Genomic DNA, 19,132 nt, shown 5'->3' with positions numbered 1-19,132 from the left:
CTAGACATTACCGGTAATGACTGAACATGAACTAAATGTTCTGAGATGAATCCCATTATTACAAAAATTGTGAGTCTTCATAGTTTGCTCCCCCACAATCATCTAATTTTTATCCAATTATGCATGATATTGTGTTTCCATACAATATTTAACATAAGTCAATATTAAACTTAGTAATAATTCAAAAATCAAGCAAAAACACATTAAATTTATTTGGTTGTAAAGGCTATAAAACACACAGAGTGGTAGACACGAAGGTTGCACCCGTGTGTGCGAAAGCCAATTGCTATAAAACGCGCACTAAATGCGTGTACTTCTCAGATCGGCCAATAGAAATGCTATATAGAACGCACTCCCTTCGCCATAAAGCGCTCAAACCCCGAACCGCATAATCTCTCAATCTATTCGCAACTCTGATGTTAAACATTTGTCAATCTTTTATTTCAAATACACATTAGATAAAATGAACAGAAATTTGGAATAAAGAAAAGATAAAATGAACAGAAATTTAAAGAAAATGGAATTATCTCTCTCTCTGTCTTTGTCTGTGTCTCTCTCTGTCTGTGCCTCTCTCTCTCTCTCTCTCTTTGTCTCTCTCTCTCTGCCTGTCTGTCTGTCTCTCTCTCTGTCTCTCTCTCTGTCTCTCTCTCTCTCTCTCTCTCTCTTTCTCTCTCCCTCCCCCTGTCAATACCCCTTGCAACTAAACCGTCTTGAACACACACTTTGACGCTGTAATGACAAATACACATTCGATAAATTGAACAGAAATCTGGAGTAAAATAGAATAAATCAATGGAAAATTGAAGTAAATGACACACACACACACACACACACACACACACACACACACACACACACACACACACACACACACACACACACACACATTTCATTTGTTGTGGCAGTTCAGGCTTTGGTGGCAGCGACTGTTGCGTTTTATCTTTGATTTGTAGCACTTGCACCTGTTAGTGCGACACTTTTTTGTTCCTGCACAGTTGCACTTGATATAACCCTGCCCACCACTCTGTGATCCGCGAATAACTGTTTCTCGCAGGCTCAGGATTGTGTCACAGTTAAGGTCTGCCGTATCCAGGAGTTTTTGTGGACATAGTTCAAACCCACTCCTTTCATACGAACCTTTTAGAATCCCATGTTTTGTTGCAAGAGTGTACGTGTTGTTATCTCGCCTTTTAGTCATTTCCGGAAATGACGGTTTTGATCAGTCATTACTGGAAATGCCTAAAATCTTTAGTCCTTACCCGTAAATGACTAAAAATATGCTCTAGACATTACCAGTAATGACTGAACATGAACTAGCAGTCAGGCAATAAGGGTAAAAAATATTCACAAAGTTTAGTCATTTACGGGTAATGCCTAAAGATTTTAGGCAATTCCGGTAATGACTGATCAAATCAGTCATTTCCGGAAATGACTAAAACTTTTAGTCATTACCCGTAATGACTGATTTCCCGTTTTGACTGTAACATATACATACATGGATATGCTGTTCCTCCTGTGTTTTGTTCTGTCTCTGTGTTTAGTACTGTTACTCTTTTCGAGATTTCAGAAGATAGCAAGTCTTGTATCTTATGACTATCCTCTAACCACATAACAGCTCTGCTGAAATGGTTACGATTCTTTTTTCCAGCGAATTATTTCTAGATTTCTAGATAAGAAAATATTTGTGCTAGGTCAAAGAATAAAGTGTGTTTACTAGAGGTTAAGACTCCTTAAAGGTTCATGGACTGGGAAACATTTTCAAATGTTCGGATATATCAGGATTCAATTAAATGTGTGTGCTTGATGCTTGCTATTTGTTAGATTTTATTAACACTCACGCACCCATTCATCCAAACACACATGCAAACACGCTCACACACATTCTCGCACACACACAAACACAAACACACAAATATGTTGTTAGCTGTTCTAAGATAAATAGGCTTGATTATTGCACACTTTTCGTCATTTTAGACAACAGAGCCATTTTCTATGATTCCAGAGACTGTCTTAACGGGGGACACTCCTGTCAATAAAAATAAGAACTGTAGAATGAGTGGTTATTAAGGAAGTGTTACCACCAAGCTAACTGACTACCCCGCCCCGCCCCACCCCACCATTACATCCCCCTCCCCCACTTTTCTCTGGTTCTGTTTCTCTGTCTCTTTCATCATGACGTGTAATGCAGAGTAATCTCTCCTCCAGCGAGGTTTGGATGTGGAAAAAAACACTTTTTTTTTTAATACTTATCTTAAGTTATCGCTTTCTCTTTCACGGTTTCTCTGTCACTCTCTTTCTCTTTGATCTTTTGTTGTTGTTGTAACTGATTATGTATTATTTTGGGGGTGGTACTACAAAAATTAACAGCAAAAGATGTTCCTTTCTGTTATAAAAAAAATAGTAAAAGGTCCAGGTTGTAAGCTGATAAAGTGGTACCTCCATTTAACGAGCCCTCTATTTTACGGGTCTCTCAATATAACGACTCATTGTATAAGTTATCGCTGGCTAGTGTCATCACCTGTCCACTTACAGTAGCCGGTATGTAGATTTAGTCACTCCCCTCATAAACACGCCATAGACCCCGCGGGGGGATTTTAGAGAGGGAAAGCCAGTCGTCTGTGTCGGGGACTGACAAGACAGAGAAAAGAGAAAAGCAGGTATGTGACACACAGGTGAAAATAGCCAGTGGCCATATTGAGGGCCAGGTCACAAAAGACAAGAAGATGAAAAGGCTGGGACAATGACCTTTAAGCCCCTGTTGTTTTAGAGTAGTTTTGTGGGTGTTTGTGAGGGTGGAGGTGGTCCATACACTATGGGTATCAATCATCAATTGTGCCTAGATGTCGGTAAATGTCAGAAGAAAAAACCCAATTTAAAATCTGCTTTTTTATTATAATTGTTAAAACATTTTTCTTATTTATGTATTTGCCTTTCTACGAACACTTCCCCGGACTCTGTAAGGGAAACAACCTTTAAGAAAGAAATAGTTTTATTTGTAGTCGATTACTTCCCTTTGACCTATGCGCCTGCGATACGCGAACGGCCAGCCCTTCGGGTTTGCAAGAAAACAATGAATTAATTATACATGTATACATTTGGAAATTAGATACAATTTAGACCCTTCACATAGCAGGGAACATGCAGTGGACATCACAAATCTGCTTTGTTTAATCTATGGCAAAGAATGAAGAAATAAAATCTTGGGGATTTCAATTGAGTCGAGTCAGTCAGGGTTGAATATGGTACAGTAAAAACAATAGAAGAACACCAAGACTACAAAACAACAACCCAGTACTCATAAAATGAGGGTGGATTTACAGAGCGTATAATACAGACACTATGAGAAACCAAGGTCATTAAAAGGAGAACAGTTTTAAATCGGGGGAGGGGTGTGGGGGAGGGGCGAGGTTCCGCTGTTTTGTTTGACAGACACTTTTCCCACGGTCTGTGAGTCTGGCACAAGTGTCCTTGAGAATCCCTGGGCTGTGAATTTGGCGCTAGGATTTTTCTAGTTTGTTGATGTCGCGTCAAGTTGTCTTTGTATGGAAAGAGGGGTGGCGGTTGGGGTGGGCAAGAGCGCGTTTTGTTGAAAGGACATTAATTTCGGGCAATCGTTTTGGAATTTATAGACGCTAAGTATTCACGCGGAAGATTGTTCTTTATTTGTGTGAGCTTAATTTAAGAAAATTACAGATTTTATCTTAATAATTTACTTTATTTTAACTTTCAGATTTTAGGATTGCACAGTCGAATAGTTGCTGTAGTTTGTTTGGAACTTACAATGTAACCGGCACACGCACTCACAAATACAGACCACCCCCACCCCCCCCCCCCCCCCCCCATCTGCTCTGAAACGCCATACACGCAAGCATGGGAACAGGGGTGGACAGGCAAGCAAAGTAGATCTATAGGCGAACAGACCGATCAACCGACGAACAAACTGCCGACAGACACACTGACAAATAAACACAGAAAGACACAACATAGAAACACAGACGGAAGCTCACACATTCGCCCCCCCCCCACACACACACAACACCCACGCACGCACACATACAAACACACACACACGGCACACACACTGCACACACACACACACTTCTCCCAATAACACACACACAGTGTCCACCCCATCCAAAACCATACCCTTAAAACAAATCCGCACATCAGGCGCCTATGACTCGAACCAGGGAGGGAGGGAGGCAGACATATAGAAGACAAGAGAGGGAACGCAACAAAGACAGGTGCGAGGAGCTTGCTGGGGGATGGGGGAGCGAGGGAGGGAGGGGAGGGGGAGGGTCGCGGTGATTGTGGTTTGCGGTCAGGTCGTTGACTCGCTTCTGGTCAAAACCAAAACATACGCTTTTTCCCCTCCCTCCATTCCCCACCGCAGGTAGTGTTGAGTTCAGGTCTGCGGCTTGCTTGTTGCGGCGGCGGCTACAGGACAGGTGGTGTAACTACTGGTCTGTATGTAAAGTCTTCTTTGTGTTGGGGTGTGGGTGGCGTTTTCGTCAAGGTGTGTGTGCGTCCCAAGTGAAGGTTATTTTTCTTCTTTTTTTTTTCTCTTCGCATTTTCGGATTTTGTTGTATATTTCTTTTTTTTCTGATTCAATTTGTATCTGTTGTTTTCCAGAAACTACAAATCTATAGGGCCACTGTGCATTCATAAGCTTGACATTTCTATAGAACGATTTAAAACAAAAAAGTTGCTTGGCATCCTTTGCATGACGTTAAAAACTCATTTGTCAAATAATGCCATTATTTAAGTTGTTATCATGCGTTTCGATATAATCACCTACTACAACAGTAACAACAACAAAAAACACAAAAAAAACAAGACGACGTCGACGACCACCATCAAACACTAACAACAACAGATGAACGAAATATCTCCCCACATCCGCCATTCCACTCTCGGTCAATTTCTAAGGAGGTCAGAAGTGGCGGACGGGTTAGATGAGGAACTTTCTTCAGGAAGGATGAATGCAGGTTGTGTGTGTACGGGGGAGGGGGTTAGGGGGAGGGGGTTGGGGTAGCAATGATAGTAGGCGTGAACTGAGCGACCAGACACACTTCCACGACACCCTTGGTCCGTCCGTCGCAACGATCTTCGCTTTCTTTCTTTTTCAATTCGTGCTACTTACATTCTTTCTCGATTTCCAACCTTTTTCGGGAACAAGGCCGGTGTCGCCTAGACTGTGGGTTCCCTGTGGCTCAGAGGTACTGTAGACAGATATTGACGAAGGAAGGCGGCACGGTTGTTTCCCCTGAGTTGGTTTTATTACGGCTTTGTCGAAGGTGACGTTTTTTTTTGCGCAAAAGAGCGACATTGAGAGAGAGAGAGAGAGAGAGAGAGAGAGAGAGAGAGAGAGAGAGAGAGAGAGAGAGAGAGAGAGAGAGAGAGAGAGAGAGAGAGAGAGAGAGAGAGAGAGAGAAGGGGGTGGGGGGGGGGGGAGGGAGATAAGAGAGATAAATGTTTATTTTCTAGAATAAGCATTCTCATACTTTTTTACATCCAGCGGCCAGCCCTCGCCCAAAGTAGGGAAATACATTTTTAAAACATTAACAATATTAGCAAATAAATTATGTAATATACATGGATGTACTAATACGATGTATGTCCCATAGTCATAACTTTATAATATATTAGAACAAATCTAAAGTAATTAAAACGAGAGAGAGAGAGAGAGAGAGAGAGAGAGAGAGAGAGAGAGAGAGAGAGAGAGAGAGAGAGAGAGAGAGAGAGAGAGAGAGAGAGAGAGATTTCCATGTTAATTACAACAAATATAGAAGCAAGTTTTTGCCGATTTGTATTGGACACAATGCAGCAAATTGGGATGTAACTCTCTCCGTTCCGAAAAAAACATTCTGCACAACTCAAGTATTTCTATCTTCCCTCCCAAGCACCCTGACTTTTCTCCCGTCTTTATCAGTTGTTCCTAAAAATGACCAGGGCATGACTGCATGCCTGCATACTTTTAAGACTAATTTAATAAATACCGGACAGACATACAGCCTACCTTATCTTCACTTTCTCCTACAGTTTTCATAAGAAAGAAAGAAAGAAAGAAGGAAAGAAAGACAGAAATAAATAAATAAAGAAAGAAAGAAAATTATGCTTCGTTAAAAAGAAGAGCGTAAAACCGAGAGAAAAAAAGTCTGTTATTGGTATCAGTATAGCTTCCGCTCTCTCGCAGGTTTATTTTCGTGTTTTTTTTCGTCTTCTTTTTCTTCTCTCCCTTTTCCTTCGTTCTCAAATGAGATTTAAAAAGAAAGAAAACAAAAAGGAAGAAAAAGAAAAAGAAAAGAAAAGACGCCGCTGATCCCCGACTCGCCATTTGAGTCAGACAGTCCATTAACTGACCTGTCCATCACGGGGGAGCCACTGAGGGGCGGTTTAATTAGGACCCTGATAATGACACTCAATCCCCTCGCAGTGCTGACGTAAGCCAGGGGCCTGCAGACTCCACAAAAACCCGAGAATGAAAGTCTGGCGCTTGTTCATTTCTATACTTGTTATAATTCTCTCAGATGCCGAAAGATTGGTTCAGCCTAACTCTCACTTACTCTTGTTGCCGCGTATGAAACTTGCTTGTTCATTTCAATGCTTGTTATTCTCTCAGGTGCCAGGAAATTGGTTCAGCAAAACTCTCACTTACTCCGCGTTTAGCCGCATATGTGAAACTCGCTTGTTCATCAGTCAATGCTTGTTATTCTCTCAGGTGCTAGGGGATGGGTTCCGAATAACCGGCTCTCACTTACTCTTGTTGCCGCATATGAAACTCGCTTGTTCATTTCAATGCTTGTTATTCTCTCAGGTGCCAGGAGATGGGTTCTGTGGTTCCGCCGCATAACTCTCACTTACTCTTGTTGCATATTATAGTTTCGTCCCTTCGTTTCTCAGATCGACTAGAATAGACGATGTTCAGAAATAACTCGGTCGGGTTTTGTTTGGAAATAACTCTGTCGGGTTTGTATGAGCTGTGAAAGAGTGAATGCTCTTGGGGTTTTTTTTTGCGTCAAATTTTTCCAAGTGATATAGACCAGTCACTAGCAAGGGGTGTGTCTGACTCCACGTGGACAAGAAGTACGTGAGGAAATCTTGCCTCACTAGAAACGTTTGATTTAAAAAGCAAACAAACATGGTATGCACGAAAAACTTCAGAAATTCAACATGACTTCATCGCATGGAATATACGGGGGCGATTTGCCACTGCGCGCCGCGGCGAAATGACACCACGGACAGATTGAAAAATCGGCTACTACAAAGCGGGGGCAAAATGGGTGGGGGTACCTCGCCGCAAAAACCCGCTCGTGCAAAACACGAGTGTGCGTAGGAGTTGCAGCCCATGGACGCAGAAGAAGAAGAAAACCAAGCTGTTCTCAGTAATTAAGCAAACCTTATTTGAAAGAAAAGCACGTTCGGCGAGAGATTTATTTCTCAGAGTCAACTTTGTGTGCAGACTCTCGGCCTCGGTGTCCGAACACCCCCGTGTGTACACGCAAGCACAAGACCAAGTGCGCACGAAAAAGATCCTGAAATCCATGTCAGAGTTCGGTGGGTTATAGAAACACGAAAATACCCAGCATGCTTCCTCCGAAAACGGCGTATGGCTGCCTAAATGGCGGGGTAAAAAACGGTCATACACGTAAAATTCCACTCGAGTGTACGTGGGAGTTTCAGCCCACGAACGCAGAAGAAGAAGAAGAAGAAGAAAGAAAAGCCCACTATATATCCATCACCATGGCTGGACAATAAACGGATTTTGGAAACTGCGCGAAGTCGACTTGGCCAAATAAATATCAGATTTGAATGCTGTTCTTATAATTGAGCCTGAAGTTGATTATGCGAAGACCGCGGTTTTGCGAAGTCTTTTCACCGAAACTTCAGTGCCAAAGTTTTGTGCAACGAGCTTCGTGAAGTAGACTTCGCGACCTCGACATTGTCCCAATTAATATCATGCTGTAGGTCTCTACAGTCTCTGAGCTGGTGAAGGTAATAACCTCATCAAGTAATGACCCTCGTTTTAATGGACTGCTGACGCAGCACCTGCGATGAAGATGACATCAATATAGCGAGTGCCGTGCGTTTGTAACTGACATGTTACGCCTAAACACATCTAGCAGACGCTCAGTGTATACCAACACTTCTTGGCAGCCAGTGGATATGATATGGTCCAGCTCGGCTAGCCGCATAGACCACCACCTGACAGCCCCTCCCCCCTTCGACCCCCCTCCCCCCCCCCCCCCCCAAAAAAAAAAAAAAAAAATCTGCGTGCCACACATAATCATACTCGGCCCAAGACCATCTCGCCAGTCTCGGGCTCGAGATACGAGGCAAGGGGAATAACCCATCGAGGTCAGACCGGACATGCTCGGTTATTCGCCCTTTGGCAGAACGCCCAGGCAGGAAAAATATAGAGATGAGTTGTCAGAGTGGCGAGCTTCTTGTCGACAACAATAAAAATGGTCTTTCTGGCCAGTGACCCTGACTGGAAAAGGTGGGAGGGAAGGAGGAGGGGGAGGGGGGGGATTTATGTACATTTACTACAGACCCCTTGGTCATATAATTATGGTCTTCTTTCTTGGTTGGCAATGTGACCAGTACGGTGTAGTTTTTGTGTGTGTCAAGAAGTTCAGAGTTTGAGGGTGATGCGGGTGGGGAGGTCGGGTGTGGTTGTGGAGGGGGTATGGGTACAGTGCTAGTGTGAATGTCAGTGTGTGTGTGTGTGTGTGTGTGTGTGTGTGTGTGTGTGTGTGTGTGTGTGTGTGTGTGTGTGTGTGTGTGTGTTGGTTTCCGGAAACTGTGTCCGTGACATACGATCGAACCACAAAAGATCGATCTTCTTTCCTTCGATCATTTTTTTGCGTCGATCTTCTGTCCGTGCGATCTTGTGTCAGTCTTTCGATACTTTGTCGTTCGATCTTTTGTCGTTCTTCTTCTTCTTCTTCCACTTCTTCTTCTTCTTCGTTCATGGGCTGAAACTCCCACGTTCACTCATGTTTTTGCACGAGTGGGTTTTTACGTGTATGACCGTTTTTATCCTGTCATTCTGGCAATGGCATCCATACGCCGCTTTCGGGGGAAGCATGCTGGGTATTTTCGTGTTTCTATAACCCACCGAACTCTGACATGGATTTCAGTATATTTTCCGTGCGCATTTGGTCTTTAGTGCTTGCGTGTACACACGAAGGGGGATAAGGCACTAGCAGTTCTGCACATAAGTTGACCTGGGAGATCGGAAAAATATCCACCCTTTAACCAACCAGGCGGCCGCTGCCGTGACTTGAACTCACGGCCTTCCGATAAAGAGGCCCATGTCTTATCCACTGGGCCACCGCGTCCGTCATTTTTGTCGTTCGATCTTTCGTCGTTTGATCTTACGTCGGACACACCCAGAAACTATACGTACCAGCATACTACTGTCGCTGAAGAATGTGTTTGATATCGAGCAGAAGAATAACGTCACAGAGATGGCCATGCGTGGCTCACATAAAGAAGAGAGAGAGAGAGAGGAGAGGGAGGGAGAGAGAGAGAGAGAGAGAGAGAGAGAGAGAGAGAGAGAGAGAGAGAGAGAGAGAGCGAGAGAAAGAGAGAGCGAGAGAGAGAGAGAGCGAGAGGGAGAAAGAGAGAGCGAGAGAGAGCGAGAGCGAGAGAGAGCGAGAGAGAGCGAGAGAGAGAGAGAGAGGGAGAGAGAGGGAGAGAGAGAGAAAGTGTTTGAGAGACAGAGTGAGGAATAAAGAGAGAGAGGGAGAGAGAGAGAGAGAGAGAGAGAGAGAGAGAGAGAGAGAGAGAGGGAGAGAGAGAGACAGTTTTTGAGAGAAAAAGAGAGAAAGAGAGAAAGAGAGAGAGAGAAAGAGAGAGAGAGATGGGGGGGAGAGAGGGAGAGAGAGAACGTTTTTGGGAGAAAGAGAGAGAGAGAGAGAGAGAGAGAGATGGGGAGGGAGAGAGAGAGAGAGCGAGAGAGAGAGAGAGCGAGAGAGAGAGAAAGAGAGAAAGAGAGAGAGAACGTTTTTGAGAGAAAAAGAGAGAGAGAGAGCTGGGGGAGAGAGAGAGAAAGAGAGAGAGAGAGAGAGAGACTGAGAGACTGAGAGAGAGAGAGAGAGAGAGAGAGAGAGAGAGAGAGAGAGAGAGAGAGAGAGAGAGAGAGAGAGAGAAGTTTTGTAGACTGACGAATGCACACACCAACGTGAGAGAGAACGCACTCACGAACCAAGCATCAAACGATTGTCAATTATCGAATGCGCGAGCACACGTGATAAAGAACGAATGGCAGGAACAAACGATTTAATGATAGAACGAAGTAACTAACGGAACTAACATACCGAACAAACTATACGTGCTTATCTTTCTACTCAACTTTCTGGCCAATAAGTCTCTTACCCTACTTTGTCTTGACCAGTGTCTTAATGTCTTTTATTTTTACTCCTTTCTGACCAAACCTTGCAGCAGGCCACAATTTTAGATGTGGATGTTAAGCATCACGATCCTAACCGGCTCCCATCTCCCCTAACTCCGACATCCCACCCCACCCCCACCCCACCCCACCCCACCTCCTTTTTTTTGTACCCTCCATCCCAACTTCTTTTTCGACGAAATCCTTTACCTCCCATTTCTTTTATCAATGTTTCTTCTACCGGCGAACCAATTCTTATGTCCATCCCCTCATTAACTCTTCATCTCCGTTTACACCTCCACCCCCTGTGCATTTTCAGTACTGTATGTCCATCCCAACTCCAAACCACCCACCTTCCATCCGCCATCTCATGGCCCCCAGACTCCAACCCCCCACCCAACCCCACCCCCACCCCCTCACCGCCCCTAACCCTCCTCGTCTACCCGGACACTTATAGTGTTCTTCAAGCAAATTGGAGTTTCGGGCCGAACGAGCAACAAGCCACTCATTTCATATTTCAGAATGCCAGGACAGGCGGGCTTCGTCCTGTCTCGAGACTTCCCACAACAAAAGCCGGTGACCAACGTAAAAAAGAAAGAAAGAAAAAAAGACTGAAGATGACCCCCCCCCCCCCCCCCTATAAAACATTTTCAAGGGAAGGCATTAGCTGTACAAGAAAACTCTTCCCCCCCCCCTCTCCTTCCGGCTGCCCCTTAACAAATCTTCAAGGGAGGTCATTTTGCTCCAAGCAGGAGTAGAGAGGGGCAGCAACACCTCAGAAAGAAGAATTCAGCAGACAACCCCTTCTGTGCTGGAAATATTGAATGGACAATGGACTGGAATATTGAATGGACACCAGTCATTCTCTCCCGTAAACACATTTTCCATGACGCCAAAGCATTGTTCGCTGGTAGTTGTCTGCGTTCCTCCAGTGGTTTGTCGCTGTTTCGGACGGTCCTCTCAATGTCCAGAGGGCGAAAGACGACTCTTCTCCTCGTAATTAGCTCTTTTGGTCAAATATTGACAACCATACACTGACGCTGCAATTATAGTGCCAGCCGCGGCGGTGATCCTCCGGCGATACTCTTTCACTCGCTATTTTACTCCCGTAAATATACGGTTGGCGAACATTGTCAGAATGCCTTTAGAGTAGGGGCAGTGGTTGGTGGTGGTGGTGGTGGTGGTGGTGGTGATGGAGGTGGTCTTCGGAAGTATGCGAGCCATTTTGCCGGGATTTATGGTCAAGGGGTTTTGCGTTGTTGCTGTGATTGTGTATGTGTGCGCGCGTGTGTGTGTATAATAATAATAATAATAATAATAATAATAATAAATGAGCATTTATATAGCGCAACATCATAACTTTACAATTATGCTCTTTGCGCTTGGTAGCTGTATGTGTGTGTGTGTGTGTGTGTGTGTGTGTGTGTGTGTGTGTGTGTGTGTGTGTGTTCATTTTTCTTTCATTCGTAATCTAAAAAAGAGACAAACAGACGGACAGGCAAACAAAAGACAGACGTCCTCGCACGTGCACACAGATAGACAGACAACACACTCGCAAGAAGACGAACGAACGAACAAACAAACAAACGAACGAACGAACGAACAAACAAACAAACGAACGAACGAACGAACGAACAAACGAACGAACACACAAATTTAACATATACATTTTGCTCTGACACCTTCAACACATACACTTATTTCTATACCACACATCTTTTCATATACCAGCAGACAGACACACGGACAGAAGGATGAACGGATGGACGGACAGACAGTCAGCCAGCCAGCCAGACAGCCAGACAGACAAGACAGACAGACAGACAGACAGACAAGACAGCCAGACAGACAAGACAGACAGACAGACAGACAGACAAGAAATCCAGACCACCAGCCATAAAACCAGACAGACGCTCACACACACAAACGCAACACCCTCAGTCACACAATCATACACATGCATCATCATCAGTCATTCTGTCAGGGGGGCGTCACGCCTCATAAACTGACCGTCGGTCATTCCTCTCAAAATCGTCCGTTTCTGAGTGACCATAAAACCGCCGTTTTAATGTCACCACAGGAGGGGCAGATATTCGCATCCATCGGCCGAGTTAAACGTGCCTATAATAGCATCATGGTACGGTTGATTACACCAAGTTACAAAGGGAAAGTGGGATTCATTTTGCTATGGTTAGAATGATAAGTTTCTAACACCCGAAAATCCGTGTTCGGTCAGTGACTGTACACGCACAGTACATGTGATGGGAAAATATTGTTCATGGCCTAAACTCTAGATCTGCTTTTGAGAAAATTGGGTTGAAAAGACTATGTACGGATCTTAAATGCCAAAATATTGTACATCATTATGTCACAATTTTAAAAATTGAATAGGCGTTGTTCAGAAATATATCTCTGTTCGTTGGCTGTAAACGAATTGCGCCCCCTTCGAAACAGTGAAGGCAAGTGATCGTGGCATCAAAGTGAATAATGAGGTCCGAGGTACATGTGATGCATTGTCCGCTCGAAATGATGCCCTTTTCTCAGTTTTGAAAATATGCTCATCGATCCGCGCTCATGCACTATTCAGTGCCTCGCTGGTCGCTTTTCTTCTCTGTTCATGTGGCTGGAACGCCCCCCCCCCCCCTCCCCCCCAAAAAAAGGGGGGGGGGAGTCGAAGGGGGTTTCCACTGAAGTACTTTTTGCCAACGTTCTGCGGCGTCAGTTAAACAGGACACCTCAGTTGACCCCTGAACTGCCGACTTCATTCACGCTGACCGCCCTCCTCCCACGTCCCTCCAACCGTTTTCCCCTCCCGCTCCCCCCCACCCCCCACCCTCCGCTTGGTCTTGCAAGACTTAAAGCTTATTTGGTTTAAACAAAACTTTATTCAATTTTGATATCGTGACATATATATATAATATCTGGCATTTAGGATCCGTACTCAAGCAAAGTGCTTGTGTAAGCGAATCCCAGTAAAACATAACGATGGTGGACAAAATCAAAATACTCATTTGAGAATACTAATGCAAACAGAAAAGCTTTCTGAGAGGGAAACCGAACATAAACTTCAGACTTTTTTTTAAAAAGTTCGAAATCGAATTTTAACATTGCTGAAAGAATGTTTGAAATGAACACTCAACGTCTTGAATCTGCAAAGTTTATTTTTAATAAGAATAATGTCGTTATGACGCCGCTTATGTCGTAATTTTGATGCAAAATGTATCACATCAATACAGGCAAATGTTCAATTTGAGATAAAAAAAAAAAACACACAAAAAAAACAGTTATGGTTATCTAACCCTAACCCTTACCCACAGGCAAAGCAATATAAGAAGATAATTATCCGTAAAGCCTGTACTCATTTGGGCGAAGTCGACTACGCGAAGCTGGCTGCACATTGCTTTAGCACTGAGTTTTTAGGTAAAAAGACATCGCGGAGACCTCGGGCTCAACGGGCTTTTTGGAATAAATGAGATGAAAATATAAAACTTGCATCTCAAGTTTTAACGCATAAGTCACGCTTCATGTTGCGTTCGGTCTGGTGCATTTGTCACTATCAAATATCTTCCCCCGTATCGTCACCATGCCTCAACCTACCCGCCCCCCCCCCCCCCCCACCGTTTCCCCCTTCCCCACCAAAGTAAATAGCCCTGGTGGTGTGGGTGGGGGCGGGGTTCGGCGGCCTTCCCTGTGTACATCACAGAAAAAAGCACGGACTAAACGTCCGAGGGTGTTAGTCTGTGATTGTTACTGGCCACCATAAACATGCTGTCCGTCACAAGTACAAAGAAAGTGGAGCTTGTTTTTTTATCCTCCCCACTCCATCCATGCTGTCCGAAGCGCTATCTCCGCGCCCCACTCCCCCACACCCCTGCCTCCGTCCTCGCCACCTTCCTCCTGTGCCCAGCATCCCGCTATTGGTTATAAGGGTTGGGTTGGTGTCAAGTGTAGTCATTACCGGGACTGGACGGTGATTTGTTTTTAATTCTCGGGGCAAGGACACATTCTTGCGTCCATTTTGGTTTAAACAATGGTTTATTAATCGCTCAGTCCATTGTACAATGCCATGAGCTCTTTAACTTGATAATGCGGCATGGGAGCACAAGTTAGAGTTATATGTATGCTCTTTTTGGAATTGACGATTTTGTTTATTTGCAACTGGTGTAACTGAGACTCTTTGTTTTTTTCTTGATGCCAGGGATATATGCGGGGAATGTATTTTGTAACATCAGCGAGACAAATGAAAATATTGTTTTACGCTGGATAAAATGCCAGAAGTTATCTTCCAAGATTTTTCTTCTTCTTCTTCTGCGTAGATGGACCGTGAAACTCCCACGTTCACTCGTGTTTTTGCACGAGTAGATTTTTACGTGTATGACCGTTTTTACCCCGCCGTTTAGGCAGCCATACGCCGCCTTCGGAGGAGTTTCCAGATTCAAATCTGCATAATTTATGTGCAGCATAGAATATATGTCATATGAGCTGATGTAAAAAGGTGCTGCGGGCACGTTATGCTTTTTGTAAGTTCTGTAACTAGTTACTGTTCGTACACTCAGGAGAATCTTTTGATTATTTTGAGAGATTTATGAATATGAGACAGTGACAAAAGGTCAGGTGTCATGTCTACTGTCCCGAATGACACACGATTGCTGACATTTCACCATTGCCAAAAGAATAAACAAATAAGAAATAGGTAGAAAATGAATGTGAAAACTGACTTTGATTGTTGATCAGTATTTTCTATACCACTAACAAATAATCTACTTACACATAGCTGTTTGGCAAATGTATGTTGCATGGGACACACTGACATGAAAGTGGAAGATGTTTTTCCCTCTAGAGAAACTACATATCAAGTTACACTTTTTGTGCTCTTCCATTCCAGTTGGCAATCAATTGTTAACGCATGTTATTAGAAAAAATAGAACGAAAACAGATTAGATAGAATGAAAAATGTACTGGTGATGTCATTTGGGACATACTGACATGAAAATGTCACCTTTTGTCATTGTCTCATATACATCTACTATTCATAAACTTGAAATTCTATCTGAATAAAATACTTTTTGAGTCACTTGAGAAAAAGTGACTCTATGTAATCGGTCAGTGTTAGTCTGTCCGGCCGGCCGTCCGGCCGGCCGGCCGTCCGGCCGGCCGTCCGGCCGGCCGTCCGTAGACACCACCTTAACGTTGGACTTTTCTCGGAAACTATCAAAGCGATCGGGCTCATATTTTGTTTAGTCGTGACCTCCAATGACCTCTACACTTTAACGATGGTTTCGTTGACCTTTGACCTTTTTCAAGGTCACAGGTCAGCGTCAAAGGAAAAATTAGACATTTTATATCTTTGACAAAGTTCATCGGATGTGATTGAAACTTTGTAGGATTATTCTTTACATCAAAGTATTTACATCTGTAGCCTTTTACGAACGTTATCAGAAAAACAAGGGAGATAACTAGCCTTTTCTGTTCGGCAACACACAACTTAACGTTGGGCTTTTCTCGGAAACTATAAAAGTGACCGGGCTCAAATTTTATGTGAACGTGACTCCCAGTGACCTCTACACTTTGACGTCTGCTTTGGTGACCTTTGACCTTTTTCAAGGTCACAGGTATGTCTTGAAGGAAAAAAATTGAAATATCATATCTCTGAAACTATTCATCGGATTTGATTCAAACTTTATAGGATTATTCTTTACATCAGGTATGCATTGTGTTGTGAATAGCAATTTCTTCCTGTCCATCTGATGCCTCATATAATATTCAGAACTGCGAAAGTGACTCGATCGAGCGTTTGCTCTTCTTGTTTGTTTATGTAATGGAAAACGGATTGCAAAGCAAACCAGTCGACAGAATCCTCTATTTCCAACTTCGCATGCTGAGTACACACGCATCCGTCATCATACCTTCCAGGCTCCGGAAGACTTTCGACCGAGTTTTAACTGCATGCAGTGGACCCATTTTACTGCCGGACGTTTAGGTTGTATTTTGTCTGGGCGCCGGACAGTTATGACCGATAACGTCGTGGTCAAGCATTAAAATCTGAAGGGTAGGCTGGTTATTGTGATGCATGATCACACATGTGCACCAGTTCTGGGTTTTATGTTGATCAGTGGACATTTATCATGGTTGGTCTCAGTCCTCGGGGCCGGACCGGCATATTTATATACATGCGGTGGGTGCAGTGACCTGTCTACGCATGCGTGACCACGGATATGTGTTTGTATACAGTAGATGTCTGCAAGGTCGTCGTATAGAGAACATCCTCAGTACTTATTAAGTCGATACAAGTTCGCCTGCGTATATAGTCCTGAGGGACTTTATGGGCGGGGATGTAGCTCAGTCGGTAGCGCGCTGGATTTGTATTCAGTTGGCCGCTGTCAGCCTGAGTTCGTCCCCACGTTCGGCGAGAGATTTATTTCTCAGAGTCAACTTTGTGTGCAGACTCTCCTCGGTGTCCGAACACCCCCGTGTGTACACGCAAGCACAAGACCAAGTGCGCACGAAAAAGATCCTGTAATCCATGTCAGAGTTCGGTGGGTTATAGAAACACGAAAATACCCAGCATGCTTCCTCCGAAAACGGCGTATGGCTGCCTAAATGGCGGGGTAAAAAACGGTCATACACGTAAAATTCCACTTGTGCAAAAAACACGAGTGTACGTGGGAGTTTCAGCCCACGAACGCAGAAGAAGAAGAAGAGGGACTTTATCATAAACACTTGTTTGCGGATTTCTTTAAAATTTTGAGGCGACCCTTCGAGGCCAACTGGCTGATCTGTCCGAAAAATACAAATATGTACATGTAAGGCATGAAACAGATCTAGGACAGAGAAGCAGACAGTGAGCAGAGACAGACAAACAGACAGACGGACATACTGACTGGCACAGATAGACTGATCGACGGACAGGTATTGATAGGCACAAGAAAGACACCATGCAGAAAGACACCATGCAGAAAGACACCAGAAAGAGAAAGAAACAAAGGGACAGACGGACACACACCAGCAACAGAAAGACAGCAAAATCATAGGAAACCGACTGGCGGACGTAAAAACAAAAGACAGCAGAGACGAAGAGACACATATAATAATATACGCACAACAGTTCTCTCTCTTACACAAGGGCACGGTGGCATGGACAGACAGGCATATCACACACACACACACACACACGCACACACACACACACACACCCATGCACACACACACACACATACAGACACACACACACACACACACTCTCTCTCTCTCTCTCTCTCTCTCTCGGTCCTCTGTCTGTATAGGTCGTTTTGCCTATCTGTTTCTCTCCACCCTCCTCTATCGCCGCCCGTCCCGGCGTCTGTCCGTCTGTCTGTCTGCCTATCTCTGCCTCCCTCCCTCTCTCTTTCCCTCTTTCCCTCCCTCTCCCACCTCTCCCACCTCTCTCTCTCTCTCTCTCTCTCTCTCTCTCTCTCTCTCTCTCTCTCTCTCTCTCTCTCTCTCTCTCTCTCTCTCTCTCTCCCACCTCCCCCATCTCTCTCTCTCTATTGCGTGATGAAATCGCTCACGGTCACTCACCTAGCGAAGAGTCTCGCCAGGTTCCCGTTTTTGCGGACTGGTCGTAAAAAGTCAAGGCTGTCACGGATCAACGAGCATAAAAACACGCGTGTCCGGTCATCCGTCACCGCCACGGTCCGTTGACTCCCAATTGTTCACTGTCAAATGATCTTCTTCTTCTCGTTGGCTCCTACTGTCAAATGATTAACATATTGCGTTTAGGGACCGCGACGTCTAGTACAGTGATATTGTCTAAACCGTGTTTATGTCAACCGGAAATTTCCTGTATTTTACCGTGTGTTTTGTTATGTGAAAAATAATACCGGTTAATTAATGTAATTATTGTCTACGGGTCAGGCTTATCGGTTTTGATTGCATCTGACAGTTTTTGTATCAAAATACGGCCGCTGCAATGTAACTATATATACCTTAATTGTCGGGTAGCCGTAACAAAATGACCGTGTTTTTTTGTCATTATAAATTAATACCTGCGCGATATTCACGCACCGGCGGTTGTCTTTTTTGTTTAACTTTATTTATTTTCTTCACTTACGTTGTAGGCGGTTGAAGGTCGTAAGATCTGCAAGGACATCCAAATCCATCAATATAAGGTACAACATTAAAAAAAAATTAAACAAAAGGAAGCAAATCGCGTGCAACGATATCACAGCCTGATAGTAAAAGATCAACACTGAATGTTGAATGGAATTTACATACCAACGTACAGGACTTGCAGATCAGTACTGTGCGTGAGAACTCCTGGCCTTTGAATTGGGAACAGTAATTACATTTAGTCAAGTTTTGACTAAATGTTTTAACATAGAGGGGGAATCGAGACGAGGGTCGTGGTGTATGTGTGTGTGTGTGCGTGTGTGTGTGTGTGTGTCTGTCTGTCTGTCTGTCTGTCTGTCTGTCTGTCTGTCTGTGCGTGTGTGTGTGTAGAACGATTCAGACCAAACTACTGGACCGATCTTTATGAAATTTGACATGAGAGTTCCTGGGTATGATATCCCCGGACGTTTTTTTCTTTTTTTCGATAAATACCTTTGATGACGTCATATCCGGCTTTTTGTAAAAGTTGAGGCGGCACTGTCACACCCTCATTTTTCAATCAAATTGATTGAAATTTTGGCCAAGCAATCTTCGACGAAGGCCGAACTTCGGTATTGCATTTCAGCTTGGTGGCTTAAAAATTAATT

This window comes from Littorina saxatilis, linkage group LG17 (assembly GCF_037325665.1).
Source record: "Littorina saxatilis isolate snail1 linkage group LG17, US_GU_Lsax_2.0, whole genome shotgun sequence".
In the NCBI taxonomy this organism is placed as follows: Eukaryota; Metazoa; Mollusca; class Gastropoda; order Littorinimorpha; family Littorinidae; genus Littorina; species Littorina saxatilis.
Note: the sequence above shows the minus strand (reverse complement) of the source record.